At 35.7% G+C, this 18,905-nt stretch overlaps 1 protein-coding gene and 1 non-coding gene across 8 annotated transcripts in view; both read left to right on the forward strand.

The window, feature by feature from the left end:
• The window catches only part of GRIA4 (glutamate ionotropic receptor AMPA type subunit 4), a 385,805-nt gene that overhangs the window by 79,743 nt on the left and 287,157 nt on the right, over positions 1-18,905 (forward strand). The gene's annotated exons all lie outside the window — the stretch shown is intronic.
• LOC136389815 (small nucleolar RNA SNORA5) lies at positions 8,472-8,607 on the forward strand. The gene has a single exon (XR_010748383.1). It is a non-coding gene; the product is annotated as a small nucleolar RNA SNORA5 (small nucleolar RNA).

An 18,905-nucleotide genomic window follows, 5' to 3' on the forward strand; every position in this document is an offset into this window, starting at 1 on the left:
GTTGGGCTGAGGTTGGGAAGATTGAGGGGGGCAGGACTTGCCTTCTTGCTTCTCCCATTTTTTTACTTTGATGTTAAAAGTGTGGTCTTTTCTAAACAATGACAGTTAATCAATGTTATTTTACTGACCTGCAGGGAACCAATCTATAACTCTTTGAAACACAGCATTAAAGTCCTTTATAATTTATAGTCACTTTTATTTGTTTTTGTTTGCTAAGTGGCTGTTTATTTGACAAGCAATAAGAAATTAGTTTAGGGTATTTTCTTTAACTTATATGTTTGTTCAGAGACATTCCTTAAACCTGAATATTATGGAATTCAAATTCTAGAGGCCTAAATTTCAAACTAATTTTACTCAGCTATTAACTTCTGAACACTTCAAATATCGACTAGCATAGTATTCCTGTGACCAGTTTGCATCCTCACTTGCCTTCTGGATAAGGATGAGCAAATTCTTTTAAGTGACACAATGGTGGAATCCTTTATCATTTCAGTTAACCTGAAGAAATGTTTAGTTCTTTGAAGGCATCAACTTCCCTGAACCTTTATACTGGCTGCACCTACTCCTGGGTTCATTGATTTCCACCATCTCCTCCTCATCCCATCACCTCTGGGTCTGTTTTACTCACACTGGTCAGCTCAGGAGTTTCCTCCTCTCTGAAGCATCCCATAAACTCCAAAGACTTGTTAGGCTTGAGACCCCAGTTTGCACAGGGCACTAAGTGTGCCCTCAGAGTAAGACGTTTTACTCTGCATTACTATTGCCTATGTCCACCCCTGGATATTATCCTCAGGAAAGGGTAGAATCTTACTTCTGTTGTGCCTCAAGTATAAGATATTCTCCACATCTAACTATAAAACAAGGTTTCAGTAAATAAGTATTGAGTCAGTTAAAATGTTTGTCTTTAATGTGCAAAAAAATTCTGTTATGTAGTCATTATATCTCACGTGTGGGCTTTCTACGTGCACTCAGTATGTTCCAAAATGAATTGTGTCTATTACAAGGGCTTAAAATTTAATAATGAACACCTTAGAGTTTACAAGATAGTACTTCTTATTAAAATTTAATTAATTGAAATGTTTGCACCCAGTAAGGATTTTTAAGGTTTCATTTATTCTGCACAAAATACAGTATTCAAGAGAAAAAAGGAATAGTATTTTTTTTGTGTGAATGTGCTTCTTATTCTAAAATAGCTATGGTTTGTATTTTATAGCATATTTATTACTTTATTATTTTATGGGAAGAAAAAATAAAAGCAAACACTTGAATAAACACAGTAAGTGGCTCTTTGTTGATATGTGAAAAGGCACTTAACGGTAGTGCCCTATGATTTCACACAGAGGTGCGGCATATAACTGAGACTCATGGACATGGATAAAAATGGTTACTGGGGGGAGAGGGTTGTGAGGAAAAAGACAAATATATGGTGACAGAAAATGATTTGACTTTGGGTGATGTGCACACAACACAATTAACAGTTGAAATGCTATAGAAATATGTACCTGAAACCTATGTACATTTATTGATCAATGTCACCCCACTAAATTTAATTTTCTAAATAAAATTTAAAAAATAAAAAATAAAGGTAGTTCTTAACCTGTGTTGGAACACAGCATCTTTTTGAAAAGTTGATAAAAGCTATATAGGCTCTCTCTCTCATCCTTTCCACAAAAATGTCCAAATGCACATATGCTCACCAATTTGGCCTACAATTTCAGGACTATTGTGTTTCATCCAAGAAATACAGGTTAAGAAACCCTCCACTAAAATTCGCTCCCAAAAAGAGCGTGTCCTCAGCTGAGAGATGAAGGGCAAGAGTGTTAAGGATGGTCAAGAAGTGTGTACTTCAGAAAAAAAAGAATGCACAGTTCTTTGTAAACCTCTGTGAAATACTGCCTAACCTGAATCTTCCTTAGCAAGAGAGCTTGAATTGTTTGGGCTCAAAACACTTGTGCTCATTCACTTATCCACCCATTCAGTTAAGAAACATCTATTTGGGGTTCACTCTCCTTCTTGGGAACGCACCTGCACATTTCCTTTCCCCCTCTTCTTCCTCCTCAGGCACATTACCTCTGCCTTTCTCTCTTAAGCACCAAGGGCCCTTCTACTACCTTAGTAACTTTCTAAATAAGATATCTTTTATAATTCGGAAGAAAACATCTATTTTGTTCCCGCTATTTACCAAGGACTGTGCTATGAATTGAAAAGTGCAGGGAGGTGCAATTGTAGAACTATGATTATTTTAAACTAGGCAATTTTTCCGTATTTCTCACAAAAACTAGCAAAACATACTAGAAATAAGGAAAATAAATCCATTTATTTTGAATTTTCTTTTTACAATGTACTGACTTTATACCAAGTAACCATTTTTCACTTATTATTACTATTGGTATTATGTGCAAATAAATGAACTTTTTAATGAGTTTGAGAACCATAAAATATAATTCAATTATATTAATAGTAAATTACTATAATAAAAGTTATTATCATACATATAATCAATGCAGTGCAGTAATAGTGTAAGGTTATGGTTTTAAGCATCATAACAGTACCCAAAATAGTGTGAATTATTTTCAAAGAAATTTAATGAAAAACATTGCATCCATTGATTCCTCTGAAATTATTTACCTACAAAGGGAATTATCTAATATCCACAGAGATAACAGTCTGTGGATCCAGTCACACTCAGGTGGTGTTGGAGATCGTTTTACTTCTCCGTGCCATGTGCTTCCTTAGTAACAAGGAACTTCTTCACAACGAGAAATAGGGAAGACTTTGATAAAATCAATGTAGAAGTAATTGTGAACTCAAGAAAACTGCAATGAAATCACGAAAAAGTTTTTGTATATAATCTGTCAGAAAACCAGAGAGAATGTGCATAAACAGTCTCCCTAGAAATGAAGACACAGCACTATGGGCATGTGATATTGTTATCCTTCATACTTGGGATAATACTAGGCATTAGTTGTGATCCACATGCAGGTGTGGCTGAAAGACCTATTTATGAACAAGGGCCTTTTCACTCAGCACATGTCATGATGATTCTTTCGATTTGCAGCTGCAACTGCTATATGCAGAACTTGCTGCTCATTACAGGGCATCCATTTAGATGAGAAGTCAGTCCCAAATCTTTGCACAAAACAGCTGCCTAGTTCCTGCATATGCTGTGTCATTTGGTCTGTCTGTTTTAAGTTATCCTAACTTTCTACGACTTCATTGTATTTTTGAGAGTATACACCAGCAGATTTCAACCTTTTTTACATTTGGGGACTGGTGACTTAGCTGGCTGGAAATGGAAACCCACAGCAATCAAGTTTTATCTTACTGCCTGTAATGCAGCATAATACAAGCTGGTATTAAGTTCCAAGCTCCACATGTACAATGCATTGAATGCTAGCTACATAAGTCTGTTCAAATGTTTTTTTCTATTGCACATGATTTGAAATGCTCTGCACTATGCAAAAGATTGTTCAAATGAGCCTACCAAGTTCCAAAGATATCTAAGACAACCTCAATAGTATTTTTATGAATGACACAGATTGATAAGTGGTAATCACCATGAACATAAGTGAATTCAACTAAGATCATTGAGTCTGTAATAACTTCAGGTTGGTAAACTCTTTTGCAGACCAGCAGGAAATTTTTGGTGGAGTGATGGTTGAAAAACACTGGCATATGCAGAGAATTTTCCAAGAACTGTATTAATGCTGAAATGAGCAGGCTTATGTCTTTATGAGAATCATTTGAATTCTGGGCATTTGTTTTCTCTTCATCTATCTATTCATTCATAAAATATTGGTTAAAGATGTACTATGTCCCTGTCACTTTCCATGTATTGCATGCTAAGAATAGAGCAGGAGGAAGACAAATACCTTCCCTGGGCCCTGTTCTTTCTTGGGTGCTTCAAACTTACTAATTGATTTTAAGATGACCTGGAAAATGGTGGTAGACTTGCTCAGTAAATTAGCCGTGCTCTGTTGGACAAGATCATATCACATGATAATATTCAAATTTGAATATGACCATAACTTCAGGAATTGTCAGCCTTCTATGTCATGTGGATATAGATACAACATTGATGTCATTTGTATTCCAGTCCTTAATCACTATTTTGTTTCTCAATCCATTCTTCCAGGAATATTACCATAACTTTTTCTTTTATTGATATTTTCTATTTTCTACCATTTTATTTACTCTATTTAAGTATAAGTTTCTTGAGATCAAGGGTTATGTTTATTTATCCTTGCTTCCGTTGCTAAGCATTGCACAGAACCTGATGTTTATACATGTATATATAAAACTTTTTGTGTCCCATGGCCACAGAAATATGTCCGTGCTTTGAGTCTTTAGATCCTTTTCACTTGCTCTTCCCTCTGCCTGAAGCACTTGTCCCATCAATATCTACATGGCTCATCCCTCAGCCCTTTACTTGACTTGATCATTACCTTACTAGAGAGGCTTACCATAACCTTGCAATTCAAATTAGAAACTCCACAAGTCTCCTATCACACCACTGGCTATATTTCCCCTTCTCTTTACCATGCTTCATAGCACTTTTTACCATCTGGCACATTTGTTTATTATCTCTCTTTAACAACCAAAAGAACTATGAAGATAGAAACATTGTCTGTTTTATTCCCAATGCCTGGAACAATGCCTAGAACCTAGTGGGATACTTAGTATTTGTGGAAGGAAGGAAGGAAGGAAGGAAGGAAGGAAGGAAGGAAGGAAGGAAGGAAGGAAGGAAGGAAGGAAGGAAGGAGGGAGGGAGGGAGGGAGGGAGGGAGGGAGGGAGGGAGGGAGGGAGGGAGGGAGAGAGAGAGAAAAGAATGAGTAAAAGAAGAAATTACTTATAAATCCATGCATACAATACTGTCTAACAAAGTATAGAAATGTGATGGTTTAGTACACGATACTGATAATATGTGAAAAGTACTTGTAGATAGGGGAAGTGTCCCTTTGGGATGATGACAGCTTGCCATAGCAAAAACATTTTTGAAAATTATTTACTTCAAATGAGGAATTAATTATTATTACTATTATTTTTACAGAGACAGAGAGAGAGTCAGAGAGAGGGATAGATAGGGACAGACAGGCAGGAACGGAGAGAGATGAGAAGCATCAATCATCAGTTTTTCGTTGCGACACCTTAGTTGCTCATTGATTGCTTTCTCATATGTGCCTTGACCATGGGCCTTCAGCAGACTGAGTAACCCCTTGCTCAAGCCAGCAACCTTGGGTCCAAGGTTTGCTCAAACCAGATGAGCCCGTGCTCAAGCTGGCGACCTTGGGGTCTCGAACCTGGGTCCTCCGCATCCCAGTCCGACGTTCTATCCACTGCGCCACCGCCTGGTCAGCGAGGAATTAATTATTTAATTGCAGAGAGAGAGAGAGAGAGAGAGAGAGAGAGGAATGAATCAGTTCATTACTCTTATAATAACTGAACCATGAATATGTAGAAAATTCTAAAATACAGTATTTCTAAAATTTTACCATACATCTTAGTCTTTAATTAGTGAAATGATTGCTTTGGCAATTGTAAGCTGATGGCCAGGCATGTCTTGCTAAAACCAGAGTAGATCATTCCTATTAGTAGTTCTAATCCTGTGGGGCCTAATTACTTTCTTCCATATATAAACCTTACTGCCAACAAAAGTGCTTAAATCCCATGTGACAGTTAGATAGATCCTGGCAAATTTGCTGCGATTCCGTCTAATCCCACATTCAATCCCTGTTTCCCTTTTTCTTCATTTGTCAACAGATGTCTTTATACAAATGGTAAAACTCATTTGCCCACATGCCCAAGCCAGAAGCTGGGGTGTCATTCTTGATTCCTCTGTTCTTCAGTTCTCAAATCCTGGCATTCAAAAATGCCAAGTCAGATCTGTCATGAAACTGCCTCTTTCTTCTAATTCTTATTGACACTAAATTAGTGTAAGCCACCATTACTTGTTCTATAGACTACTGCATTACTTCATATGTTTTTATGCCTCTGGTCTTCTTTCTTTTCAGTGCATTCTCCTAACAGAATACTAGGTTTTTCAAAAATGCAAATCTGTATTGGCTTCTCATTATCTTCGGAATAAAGTCACATTCTTTAACATGGCATGAAAGGCCATTGATGAATATACACCTGTCTCATTGTCCAGTTTGCCAACTACTCCCAATGTCTTGGAGCTCCAGTCATGCTGAGTTCTATGGGAAACCCCCAAAGAAATTTGACCTTCCTTGGGTCTACACTTTGCACATGTTTTTCCCTATACTTGGTAAAATTTTTCTCCCATTCTTAGTGATGTTTAGTCTCCACTCTAGTTTCAGTTTGAAGACTATCATATTCATAGAGTTCCCTTAATCCTTTGAGACTGAATTAGGCACATTTTGTCTGTGTCAATTTGTCAATCTGTGATCGCTCCTGCCATAGAATGTATCACACAGTGCTGAAACTGCTTACATCCTTCTTCTCTTTCCACTTGTATTTCTTCTGTGCTCAAGACAGTGCTTAGCACATAGTAAGTGTTCAGCATTATTTCTTGAGTGAGTGTATTTATGCATCTGGAGATAGTATAGGATGTGTCTCCATATTATATCTACTTAGAAATCATTTTTTGAAGTCCACAGATCCCTGAAAGCAGTCAGGGAGCTTTAGACTATGTACCTGTGTAATTTTCTTTATTCCAAAGCAGAGAGTACTAATGAATGTGATTAAGAATTTAATTTCACTATTGGAGAGACTGCGTGTGTTCATATGCATATGAAACAAGGTTTATTTAAGGTATTGGCTGGTACTTTCAGCAGGTGTGAGGCAAACTTAATTTTTAACCTTCTTAAATGCAATTAAATAGTGTGATGAAATCATTGATTAAGATTGCAGCTTCACTCAGGCTTTTCCACCTGAAAAGTGTTAATTGTTGAATGTGTAACAGCAACATAAAATGAAGAAGAATAAATTAATAAGTATAATACACATTCAAACCTGACACTACATAATTTTATATTGACTTCTCTTTAAGTTAGGTGTGTTAATTAAACAGTAATTTTCTAATTTATATTTTTTCTTGAGTAAATGTTTTATCACAGTGATATACTAATTTTTCTTTAATTACTTACTTTTAAAATTAATATTCTATTTAGTAAAGTTATCATTGTAAAAATATACTAGCTTTTCCTTAAGCTTTAACTGTAGTTCAAAAATCTATTACTTTATTCTTTATTTTTAAATTCAGTAGGTATTAACAATCACTTTGAAAAGATCTTTGACAAAAATAAAAGCACTGACATTCTTATACCAGTATTTGTTTCTAGTTATTGAAGAAAAGTTAACTTTGTCTACATCTTTAAAGATAAACCACAATATGTTTCAATTTAGTTATATAAAATAAAATAACTGAAGACAGAGTTGTATATTTAATTGATAGAGAAATTCTGGAGCAATAAAATAAATACAAAGGTATATTGATAAATATAATTGTATGAAAGTAAAAAGAATTATAGACATATAAAATTAGAAAACCAAATAAAATTAGAACAGTAGTAAAAATAAAAATATTAAGAAAATCAAGCGTGACCTGTGGTGGCGCAGTGGATAAAGCATCGACCTGGAATGCTGAGGTCGCCGGTTCAAAACCCTGGGCTTGCCTGGTCAAGGCACATATGGGAGTTGATGCTTCCAGCTCCTCCCCTCTTCTCTCTCTTTCTCTCTCTCTTTCTTTCTCTCTCTCCTCCTTCTCTCCTCTCTAAAATGAATAAATAAAGTCTTTAAAAAAGAAAAAAAAAAGAAAAAAAAAAAAGAAAAAGTATAAGAAACATACAACTAATGGGTGATCAAAAAGGGAATGAAAAGAAATCTAGATAAATAAAAATATTTTAAATATTAACAAATCACAGTAATAATATAAACAACACATATAGTGTTTTTAAATGTTTATTGAGTTTTAATCATATAAATTATGGAAAACTAAAATGCAAAACGTTGATTTCATGCAATCATATATAACGATGTATTTACCACCATAGCGTGATCTAGCACCTCTATCAGGTCACATAATTATCTTTTGTGTTTGTGTGTGGTAAGACCAATTAAGTCCTAGTCTTTTAGCAACTTTGAAGTTTATAATTCAGTATATATTATTTTGTATAATCACTATACTGTGCATTAGCTCTCCAGTACTTATTTATCTACTGGTTGCAAGTTTGTACTCTTAAAAAAGTTTCCCCAAGTTCTTCACTCCTCAACCCTTGGTAAGCATCATTCTACTCTCTATTTTTATGTGTTTTGCTTTTTTTAGATTTTACATATAAGTGATATCATACAGTATTTATTTTTCTCTGTCTGACTTATCTCAATATTATATAATGCCCTCTAGTTACAAACATTTTACAAATGGCTAAACTTCCTTTTTTCTCATACCTATGTAATATTCCATTACATACACACACACACCACATCTTCTTTTTCCATAAACCTATTCATCCACAGCCAAGTCAAATTCAGCCCCTGCTCACCCCATAGCAGGGGCTGGCCCAGATGGCTGCTACAGCAAGCTCTACCGCTCATCGGCTCTGGGTTCCTGCCCTGGGACTTGGGGATAAGTTTAGCTGTGGACACGGGAAAAAAAAACAAAAAAAAAAAAAACAAAACCTATTCATAGATATTTAAGGTGTTTCCATTTCTTAGTTATTAGATATTGTGAATAATGTGCTAAAAATGGCAGTACAGATATCTCTTTGAAATCCTCGTTTTAATTTTCTTTTAATAAATACACAAAAGTAGAATTTCTGGATCATATGGTGTTTTTATTTTTAATTTTTGGGAAACCATCAAACTGTTTTCCGTAGTAGCTGACCTAATATACATTCTCACTACAATGCACAAGGTTTCCCTTTTCTCCTTGTCCTCACCAGCACTTTTTTAGCTATTGCCTTCTCGATGATAGCCATTATAATAAGTGTGAGGTGACATGTCATCATGGGATGATTTCTATTACTCTGATAATCATATTTTTATGTACCTGTTGGCTGTTTGAATTTTTTTAAAAAAAATGTCTATGTATTTAGTTTCTCTGCCTATTTTTTAATCTGATTGTTTTATTTTTGTTATTGAGTTATATGAATTCCACATATATTTTGGATATTAAACTCTTATCCAATATACAGTTTGCAGATATTTCCTCTCACTCTATAAGTTGCTTTTTCATCTTGCTGTCTAGAAGTTTTTTAGTTTGATGTATTTCAATTTATTTTTTATTTTTGGATTTGTTGCTCGTGTTCTTAGTATCATAGCTAAATATATATATATCATTGCCAAGACCAGTATCAAAAAGTTTCTTCCCTGTGTTTTCTTTTAGAAATATAGCATGAAATAAGGATGTGTGATGCCCTCTGTTCTTCTTTCTCATGATTGTTTTGGTTATTTGGGGTAGTTTTTGGTTACATACAAATTTTAGATTGTTTTTTTCTCTACTTGTGTGAAAAAATGCCTTTGGCATATTGATTGAGGTTCCATAGGTGGCTTTGAGTAAAATGGATGTTTTAACAATATTAATTCTTGCAATCTAAAATCATGGTATATCATTTCATTTATTTGTGTTTTCTTCAATTTTTTTTTCTTTAAAGTCTTCTAGTTTTTATTGGATAGATACTTTATTTTTTATTAAATTTACTCATAAGTATTTTGTTGTGTTTGACACTATAGTGAATGGAATGGTTTTCTTTGCTTATTTCTTTTTATTGTTAGTATATAAAAGTGCAATGTATTTCTCTATGTTGGTTTTATATGACACTGATACACTTACACATTTATATTGACAGCCTAATAGGTATCAGTATAATCTGTAATTTACAATTTTTCTTTCCCTAACTGTGTTTAGAATTCTCTTTATTTTATATTTTAAAATGACATTTTCATTGTTATGTGTCTTGGATAAGGTCTTTTTGCATTAATACTTCACCAAAGGGTTATCTATTAGCTTCATGAATCAAATATTCCAGATTTAGGAAATTTTTAGCTATTACTTCTTTAAATACTATTTTTTCCTTTGGCCTCTCTTTGTCTTGTGGATCCCCTATTATTTTAACTTTTGTAATGGAAACTGTAGCTCAAATAGGCTTTCTTTGCTTTTTTAAATTTCTTTTTACATGGGTTAATTCAAAATTCTTCTTGTATAACTCACTTATTTTGCTTTCCATTTGCTCTGATCTACTGCAGATGGTGTCTTTTGCACTTTTCCTTTTCTTTATTAAATTCTTCAGCTCCAGTATTTTAGGGTTTTTTTTATACTTTCTAAATTTTTGAAAAATATTTCACTTTGTTTATTGATTTTTTTACAATTTTGCTGCATTGCTTTCCTAATTTTTATTGCAGTTCATTGAATTTCTTCAAAACAGCTATATAAGTTCTTTATCAGCTAGATTGCAAAATTCTTTGTTATTAGATAATTAACTTTTGGTAATGACATATTTTCTAGATTTTTTTCATGTTCCTGGTAATTTTACATTGCTGCCTTTTCATTTGAAATACCAAACAATTACTTAAATTTTTGTTAGTTGCCTTCCACTGGGGTATTTTGTTTGTTGGTTATTGTCTGAGGGTTTCTCCACATATTATGGATTACAAAACAACTCACTAAGCTGACTATCAGAAACCTCTTGAATCTGTGGGTTTTGCCTTGCCAATAGACCCTGGCCTATATTCTGAGAGCACTCCCTGTCTACTGGTGCACACACTGATTGCCACACTCAAGAGAATACACAAGGAGCCAAATGCACAGTGAGGGGATATGTGGGTTTAGCACTTGTGGTATTGAGTTTACCTGCAGACCTATGGAGATACTTGGGTGTGGTAGTGCCAGAGGTTCATGGATGGACTTCCTAGTAAACTTGCCTCCTCCCTTCTATTAGTTATAGATGTCCCATTTCAGGACCCTGGGTGCTGCAGAAGAGAAATGGGTTTCCCCAGCTGCATTTCACACCACTAACATAACCAGGCACTCACAGCTCTCCTGTGGGATAAGCCACCATTACCTCATTCTTGAGCTCCTGACAATGTTGCCTTGAGGGAAGGAGGGAGAGCACTGGTAAAGTTTTTCTTACCATTTCTGCTGTATCCAAATTCATACACACACACACACACACACACACACACACACACACACACACACACACAGGTGTGAACAAGTTGGTTAAGTTACCAGTCATCATTACTTAAAGATATATCATAAGTAAGGATACAAAATAATAATAATAATAATAATGACAAATAATACAGATAAATAATACAGTAATTAATAAATAAATAATACAAAAATAAACTCTGTGTTTCCCATATTCACAACTGTGAGCTTACTGTTGTCAATCCATATATCTATGTATGGGGTGGGCAAAGGTAGATATACAGTTCTGAGTATGCAAAAGAGTTTATTCTTATCTTATTACTTATTGTATTATTTATTATTATTATCAACCTACTTTGCTCATCAATGTATGTACATAATTTCCCTTTCAGTTGTGTACCAAATTCTCCATTTGGGAGTTCGGACTTTGCCATTTCTCTCTCACCTGTGGGTATCTGTCCAGGTGAGCACTCTCCAGGTTTCTTTCCAATCACAGCAAAAAGAGCTGTGGCAAGTCCCCCGTATGCTGTTTCCACGGCCCAAACCAGAATCTGTCTGCCTGTTACTGAATTCACAGGTGGGCAAGACTGCTATTAAGTTCCTATTGTTCTGGATCCCACATTCCCACAAAGGTACTTCTGTTGGTGTCGGAAGTTTGTTGAAAAGGGGGGAACAAAAAGGAAAAATGTCCTATGCTGCCATGATATTGATGTCACTTATACATATAATGTTTGATGTGTGCCAGGCAGTGTTTTAAGGACTCTACATACATTAATGCATGTGATGCTATAAGATATGTGATATTATATCCCCACTTAAATATAAAAAAGACTGAGGAAAAAAGAAGATAAATGACTTGTCCAAGTCACACCTAGATAGAAAATGACAATGTTTAGATTGAACACAGGCAGATTCTTTTTCACATCCAATTATATATTTAAAATAAGAAAAAATCAGATGACAAATGTGAAGTTACTGTAAGATAAAAAGACTCATGAATAAATAATTGGTAAATAGTGACTGGTTTTAGTTTTCCTAGAGAATAATTTGATAATATAACATAAATATTTTATTTTACTCTCTGATGCATAATCCCATTTCTTTTTTTTTTTTTTCTTTCTGAAGCTGGAAACGGGGAGAGACAGTCAGACAGACTCCCGCATGCGCCCGACCGGGATCCACCCGGCACGCCCACCAGGGGCGACGCTCTGCCCACCAGGGGGCGATGCTCTGCCCCTCCGGGACTTCGCTCTACCGCGACCAGAGCCACTCTAGCGCCTGGGGCAGATGCCAAGGAGCCATCCCCAGCGCCCGGGCCATCTTTGCTCCAATGGAGCCTTGGCTGCGGGAGGGGAAGAGAGAGACAGAGAGGAAGGAGGGGGTGGGGGGTGGAGAAGCAAATGGGCGCTTCTCCTATGTGCCCTGGCCGGGAATCGAACCCGGGTCCCCCGCACGCCAGGCCGACGCTCTACCGCTGAGCCAACCGGCCAGGGCCCATAATCCCATTTCTTATACCTTATTTCAAAGAAATAATTCAAAAATTAAATAATTATAAAGTTTTTCACAAAAACTTTACAACATGTTTGACTAGGGAACTGAGTATGGCAGGATTCGGTAGTAGCAGTAAACCCTTATGAATAAGGATTTCAGAAAATTGAGGAATAGTAAATTAGATTAGAGGTGTCAGAATATGAAAATTGTATTGTCATGTAAATAATGCATTTCAAAATATAAAACAATACTGAAAAATATTTATGAAATTACATTCAGTGACAAGATAAAATACAATTTTTTTTTTTTTTTTTTCTGAAGCTAGAAACGGGGAGGCAGTCAGACTCCCGCATGCACCCGACCGGGATCCACCCGGCATGCCCACCAGGGGGTGATGCTCTGCCCATCTGGGGCGTCACGCTGTTGCATCCAGAGCCATTCTAGCACCTGAGGCAGAGGCCACAGAGCCATCCTCAGTGCCCAGGCCATCTTTGCTCCAGTGGAGCCTCGGCTGTGGGAGGGGAAGAGAGAGACAGAGAGGAAGGAGAGGGGGAGGGGTGGAGAAGCAGATGGGCGCGTCTCCTGTGTGGCCTGGCCGGGAATCGAACCTGGGACTCCTGCACGCCAGGCCGACGCTTTACCGCTGAGCCAACCGGCCAGGGCAAAATACAATTTTTTAATGTGCTCTTATTACAACTGTTAAGGTTGTGTATACCAACAAATAAATATCAGAAGTAAACAAAAAGCACTTATTCCACAATAAAGATAAAATGATAAATTAGTTTAAAGGTTTCCTTTTTAATATCGTAAATTTCTTTAAAAATAAATTCTCTTTTTGATACATTTACAAACAAAATTAAGACTAAATTGGTGGATAATTTTCACTAAATCTTGATCTCCTCTAATGTACCCTAGTTAATAAATAGTAAAATCATCCACCTGTTATGCAGCCCACAATTCAGGATGTCTTTTTTAAACATCCTTCTCTTATCTCTAGAACCCATCATCTCACACCCTGTGTTGGTTATCAAGTTCTACTGATTCACTTTTTTTTTTAATTCACCTCCTTCACCCCTGTGGACAATACCATAAATGATGAATTAAAAATTGTTAAGGCCCTGGCCAGTTGGCTCAGTGGTAGAGCGTCAGCCTGGCATGCAGGAGTCCCAGGTTCGATTCCAGGCCAAGGCACACAGGAGAAGCACCCATCTGCTTCTCCACCCCTCTCCCTCTCCTTCTTCTCTGTCTCTTTCTTCCTCTCCCGCAGCCAAGGCTCCATTGGAGCAAAGTTGGCCTGGGCGCTGAGGATGGCTCCATGGCCTCTGCCTCAGGCACTAGAATGGCTCTGGTTGCAGCAGAGCAACGCCCCAGATGGGCAGAGCATCTCCCCCTGGTGGGCATGCCAGGTGGATCCTGGTCGGGCACATGTGGGAGTCTGTCTGACTGCCTCCCTGTTTCCAGCTTCGGAAAAATACAAAAAATAAGAAAAAGAAAAAAAATTGTTAAATTGAAATGTTAAGATTATATTTCTGCATACTTTGTATATATCAAGGGTCAGAAATGTGAATTTCAGAATGCCTAATTTCTACTGAGTGAAAAGAAAATATCTAGAATTTTGTTCATAAACGGAGTAGAAATTGTCAATGCTGGGTCAAAAGGCATACGCATATATAGTCTTGTAATATATCTTAAGTCCTTCATAGTAATCATTGAAGATATTAGCGGAGAAGCTCTAAATGTACTTGTTCTGAATAGACTAAAAGTTGGTTTTCAAATTTTAGGAGTCAAATCTCTAGGTTTTGGTGATAGTAAAAAAAGCAACTTATTGCTACTAGTGTTTCAGTGTGCTAGAGAAGAGAGTTTTACCATAAATCTTGATGATGCTTAGCCTCATAGCTTAGAAAAAGTTGGAGAGGTCATCGGGACCAAAGATCTTGAAAAGATCATGATCTTAAAAAAGAGAGGTGTCAAGCCTCAAACTGAAAAACATAGTTAAGAAATAATTAAGCAGTCAGATGTTACAATTAGTAAATATGAAAAGGGAAAACTGAGTGGATATCTGGCAGAACTTTCAAATGGAATAGCTGTGTTGAAGGTCAGTGGGACAAGTGATTTGAAGTGAATGAAAGAATTACAGATAACCTCAATGGTACATGAGCTGCTATTGAAGAGGGCATTGTTTTGGGGGGGAGTTCTACTCTGCTTCACTCCAACCTTAGACTCACTAACTCCAACTAATGATTATTTTAAATTTTGTTATAAAATCTATTGAAAGAACAAATTTCTTATAATGACCATTGTTTAAAATGTAAGTGTTGAAGGATTATTGATATTTGAGAAAATTACAGTTTCTCAGAAGTTGGTTATGATGTTACACTTGAAAAATGTTGTGAGTGTATATATAGTAAGGAAAGGAATCATTGATCTACAGTTGTAAGAACTACTTTATTGGATGCTAAAGAAGAAATCTAGAACAGGTAGAATGGGGGTGATATGTTCAAAAGAAATATCAGCAGGATAAACCAGAAACTAATGAAATTGTTTACCGATATAGAGTGGGTGAGAATAGGAATGAAGGAATGAAGGAATGATCCTTCTCTAAGTATACTTTTCTGTATAGCAGTCTCTTTTAAGACATACCCCGAAACATAAATGAGTAAAACCAAGATTTTATAGAACAATCCAAAATAAAATACAAAAAAAGAAACACAAATTTATCTAACAATGTTACAAATGAATGATATAACTATACTGGAGAAGGTAGAGAAGAATATAGTTAAGTAATTTTGGCAAACAATATTGTGATTGAATACCTACACAAACACACACAAATATTGTGCTATACTTTGTAATTTTTTTATAAATGTATTTACTAGAAATTCTGAAATACTTTATTTGTATAATGAATTGAGCAAATAACTAAATATGTTGTAGCTATTAAGAGCTAGATTACAAATAAGAAAAAGGAAAGGCTAGATTGAGCCTCCTGGTATGGGACTGAAATTAGGATGTATAAGTATGAACATATGTTTTTTAATAACCACACATAGTTTTAGATATACAAATAAGTATAAATATGTGTGTGTGTCCATATATATATATTTTCAACCTCTGTTCACTGAGGGGACCTAGAAGCAAGAATATTCCAGTAGTAATAAACATATCTGGCATTCAGAACTTAATTTCTGAATACCATTTTATAATTGAAAAACAGTGCTCTTTAGAAAAATGATTAATCAAAGGTTAAGTCAGGGAAAATATAAAATGAGAAAGATTATCATGTGGTGTGAGAAAGTGAAGTAGTGCTTAGAAAATGATTTGGAGGGCATGTGGAAAGGATTCAAGAGCCAATTTAAATAAACTGCCAATGGCCAAATCTGGGAAAATGTAGGTGAAAAAATAAACAATGGTCATGATGGATGATAACCATAAAATAAAATAAATCTATGAGTCCAGCAGATACAATTAATTGAATAAATAAATGAAGAAATAGCTCTTTCTTATAGTAAAGTCACAATGAATAACTTAGAAAGAAGGATGTAAACAAAATCATGATGAGCCAAACAACAGTCATAATTATTTAGAAAAGAATGCTGGACGGTAAAATTAATAAGGATATCATATAGTCTCAAAGTATTTCTGCACAAAAGACTCCTTGATTATTAAGAGGATGGCAGTGGAGAAACCTGGCAGACATCATTTTAACAAAGTGATTGATGATAACATTATCAGTAGTAAGATATATCAACATCATGTACCTCCTCACTGAGAAAGGCACAGCATCATTTATGTGTGGTATCCGCCACAGGTGAAAATATAATACACTCAAATTATGAAACATTCTAAAAGAAAGGAGGGGGGGATAGTGGACAAGGGGAAGGAAGGAGGGAAAAAGGGTACCAATTAATGGTGTTTTGAATTACAATGTCCACGGTGGAGCCAGAGAGAGGTGAAGGGGGTGAATTTTAAAAATAGTGAATCAGTAGAACTTGATAACCAACATAGGATGTGAGATGGTAGGCTCAGAAAGGAGAAGGAGGTTTAAAGAAAACAACCTGATTTTGGGGCTCCATAACAGGTGGATGATTTTACTATTTATTAACTAGAGTACATTAGAGGAGATCAAGTTTTAGTGGAAATTATCCACTAACTTAGAATGACTGTCAATTCAGTAATATTATCATTCCAAACATGTAATGTATACTTCCTAATGAAGTCTTTATTTTATTTTATTTTTCTAATTACGTCCACAAGAAGCTCATTTCTAATTGACAAACTTCACACTGGCAGGCCAGCTTTCCTTGGGACATTGACTTCCATGAGTCCTAGGGCCACTGTGTGACCATTCCTGTTCCCCTGGTTTATTCTTTGTAGCAAAAAGAAGAACCTTTTCTACTTTGATGACTTGCTCTTTTTAGTTTTAGTTAGCTGTAGGAAGCATTAACGGCTTCAGTTATGTCACATACGATACCTCTAAAATGAGTTCTGGTCTCATGGTATAATATTAGAAAAGCTTCTGACCCCTGATCTTACCACCTCAGAAAGCGTTTTTTCTGAAACATGTAAAAGGAATGTGAACCAAGATAAAAATTTTTCAAGAGGAACATTCTGAAATTTTGATAAAAATTTATGAATAGTTAAACTGTTTAAATCAGAAAATGTTGGGTGGTTCATGAGAAATCTTTGCTAATCACAGTTTTTATTGCTTTCATTTTTTTATAATAAAAAGGCAATCATACATGATTGTAGAAGATAAAATAGAAACATAGGTTTATTCCAGTTAATATAGTTTTGATAAAGTCAGATTCTTTAATATTTGGAATGAAACAATAAACTAAATTATAAAGCTCTTATTTAGCAAAATTTACATTTAATTATATTGTCATTGTGCAGGAATTAAAACTAAATTCATGGTGTCAACTTGAATTAGATTAATTTTTATTTTAAACACATATGAAAAAAGTGAAGAAAAAATAGATTTGGGTTAGATAATAACCAATAAACCTGGGTTAGATAATAACAAGTCTATAAATCTTCACTACAGACACAAATACAAGCCCCGTTTTCTTGGTGTATAATATGTAGTAAGAGACTGACCACATGGGATTCACAGAAAATTAATTAAATAGTTGTAACACCAAGTATTGTACCCAACTATGCAGACTTTTTTTACACAGTAAATGAATGGGTTAAATTTAGCTTATTGTAGATCCTGGCAGGTTGGCTCAGTAGTAGAGCGTCGGCCTGGCATGCAGGAGTCCCAGGTTCAATTCCCAGGGCACACAGGAGAAGCGCCCATCTGCTTCTCCACCCCTCCCCCTCTCCTTCCTCTCTGTCTCTCTCTTCCCCTCCTGCAGCCAAGGCTCCATTGGAGCAAAGTTGACCCGGGCGCTGAGGATGGCTCTATGGCTTCTGCCTCAGGTGCTAGAATGGCTCTGGTTGCAGCAGAACGATGCCCCAGATGGGCAGAGCATCGCCCCCTGGTGGGCGTGCCGGGTGGATCCCGGTTGGGCGCACGCAGGAGTCTGTCAGACTGCCTCCCCGGTTCCAACTTCAGAAAAATCCAAAAAAAGAAAAAATAAATGAAAAAAAAATTTAGCTTATTGTTAATGGGCTGTATTTTCATTTGTCTTTACTATCACTCTTAAGGAAGCAGAAACTAAGTAATCAATCCTGAGATCTCAAAATTATTTGATATAAAACATTTTTCTTGGCCACATTGTTAAGCAAATGTCAATCTATTTATGTGAAGACCATAAATATCAAATCATCATTAAAGCAGAAAGAATCATTGTAAAAAAATACACAATATATCTCACCTGTGTGACTAAAATATATTCACCTAATATGATTCAAAGTTACATTCCAACAATCAAAACATGAAGAGAAGTTCCTTCATGCGATACAGCATGCTTATGTTTTATTGTGTCCAAACTTTTGCTCATGTTATAGAACTTGACTTATTTGGATTTCATCTCTGTACTGCCATTGTGGAAATAAGCTGAAAATTAACAAAATAACAGCCACTGTTTGAGAATGCTCTTCTTTAACTTGGAACACTAACTCAGTAAGAGTGACTTTAAGAAGAAATTACATGAATAGTGATTGGGAAGTAAAGAGAGGAGAGGTCAGTGAAATACACATTGATTGAGCATATTCATGTCTCAACATCATTTTGTTGCTATAACATTTATAAGACGTGACCCCTGTCCTGCGGGGTTTGGAACCAGGTAGACTTTGAGGCTCAATTCTGTTCTGGCTTGGAAATTTACCAAAGCTGTTATATTGAGCTAGTTATTAAAACCT

Source organism: Saccopteryx leptura, chromosome 1, assembly GCF_036850995.1.
Source record: "Saccopteryx leptura isolate mSacLep1 chromosome 1, mSacLep1_pri_phased_curated, whole genome shotgun sequence".
NCBI lineage: Eukaryota > Metazoa > Chordata > Mammalia > Chiroptera > Emballonuridae > Saccopteryx > Saccopteryx leptura.